The sequence below is a fragment of the Amphimedon queenslandica genome, unplaced genomic scaffold (genome assembly GCF_000090795.2).
Source record: "Amphimedon queenslandica unplaced genomic scaffold, v1.1 AMPQUscaffold_13464, whole genome shotgun sequence".
Taxonomy (NCBI): Eukaryota; Metazoa; Porifera; class Demospongiae; order Haplosclerida; family Niphatidae; genus Amphimedon; species Amphimedon queenslandica.
In genome coordinates this window covers 309123-311537 of record NW_003546300.1, presented here as the reverse complement: position 1 = coordinate 311537, position 2415 = coordinate 309123, and positions in this window count along the sequence as shown.

Here is a 2415-nt window from a genome sequence, read left to right as displayed (position 1 = left end):
ATGAACCAAAACATCACAAAAGATAAATTTAGACTAAATCAAATTTTTTATGATGTGGTATTTCAATGATACAACTAAGGTACTATTGTCTATTGGTGATTTATAAAGTCCAAGCGGATGATAATCATATATTGCTTCAAATTTTATCACCTGCACTAAGTTTAAATCTTCTACTTCATAAGCATGAATATGATGAACAAAACAAACTGTATGCAATGCATTACAAACTAAATAAACATTTGAATTAATGTCAACAATCTCCTTAACTACACCAAAAACAGGCATGAGGTCACAATCAAGTACAACCACAGTTCCAGGCTTGTATAACACACCATGAACTTCAACCCAAAACAGTCTACAAGTATGTTAAGATATAATCATCAATGGTTCAATAAATGTTATACTTTACTTATAAAAGAAGTTTGAAGTTATGTTAAAATTGACACGCATAGTAATCCCATTCTTGAAAGGTAACTGATATACCTGTACAATAATTATTTTAATGCAAATTCATAATGCATAAAATGATGCATACTTTTTCCAGTAGATAAAAAGGAATTATTTAATTTCAAATAGTAACATGACCATGCTTGGTGACGCTTAGCTAGACTTAGCGGGATGTTTTTAAAATTTTTATTTCTTGTAGCAAGATCTTTAAATAGCTATGCTTCTCTTCAAAATGCATACACCAATAACGTATTGGAGGACCGTATCTATCTTAGCACCAAAGTACTGTAATTATTATGCTAAATTTAATTTTTAACAGCACATACCTGCATATCCAGTCAGGAATATGGATGAGGTAGTGCTGTTTCAGTATGATCGAACAATTTGGATACAGCTCACAAAAATCTGATAAATGTTCAGTAATGAGCACAGTCAAAAAGGCAGATTAAGACTTCGATAAACTTGGAGCAAAAATATAATCAACAATAATCAAAAGCAGGAGATAATTGTCCCAATAAGGGTCATGTTCTTGGATTAAGTTACCAATCATTAATGGAATGAGTCGACTAAGACACCACAGTTGAGATGTTATAAAACTATTAATAATTTTATGGTAAAATTCAAAACATACCTGTTTGCCTAATATAATGATTAGACGAATCGAAATTATTAGATTGTAATAAAACTCGTTTGTCTTTGCTCTCAGTATAACAATAAGGGTAGTATTCAATTCTAGAATTAACTTCTTGCAATGTAGTAATATTTTGGTGGAATAAATTTTTAAGAAGCTCCTTTGAAACATATTGAAGAGAGCCTTCAAGAATATCGTGCACAATGTCAGGGCAAAGCCCATCTGTAATGTGAAAATACATGGACTGATTTAAAATAGAATCAGTGGTTAATCCTTAAGTTGTAGCAATGTGACTATGAGCACCACTATTTAACAGTTGACAATGATTTTTTTGAGTTTCTCTTGTCCTTTTTTCAAATTGATCAGCTATAAACTGCCATAATAATAATAATTGTAGGTAAAAAGCATGAAGTATACGTACAATTACTACCATAAAATTTTCAAGAATAGATGTTTTCTAGTGCCTGCAATTTACATGTATATTAATTGTGAGTAATTAATTTTTGTAATAATAGATTCTTTGCGGAAAGAAACACAACTTCTTCAAAAAAGGTATTTAATATTAGGCTAGTGATGGGGATACTACTGCATGTATTTAAGGAAGTCTAATGTTTTAACAATTATCCATACCTTTGATTTCATATCTTGAGCAACAGCCATACAAAATCTACATTTTCGAAGGGTACTAGATAGAGATTTATATCCTCCAAGAAAATGAGATGCCAGATTATCTGCTAGTGTTAACCAAATGGTCCCATTTAAACGTATTTTCTTTCCTTTAACAACAAACTCAGCACCATCCTGCATACAAATTTAATAATAATAAATAATCACAATTACTTTTTACTTTTTCCAATACGCTGATTCTTTCCATGAAAGATTTAAGTACTTTCTCTAACCCATAGTTGTTTAAATAAGATGATTTTGTTACAGTAACCAGCTGTATTGCGGCATTATGTGAACAGTACTTAGGACTTAAGTTTCGTAATGTGTAGTAGAATATTGCTAAGAATAATGAAAAAAAATTATTTAAAAACATGTCACATTGTACTAACCTATTTTATGAACTATTGACCGAAATGAAAGAGGATTACATACCTCTAGGTCATCATAATACAACAATATCTCAAGAGAATTATTCTCTACTGAAAGTAAAGGGTGACTTTCATAAGTTGCACATTCACAAGTGTCGGACGTAAGGTCATCTGATCTTTGATGGCTTTGCAAAATCTGAAAAATTAAATTTTTCATAATTTGCCAAATAAAAAATTATTTAGCAAAAATGTCTTACAGTAAATTGCATTAAACTTGAACCAGGCCAGCCTGTCACATGATCA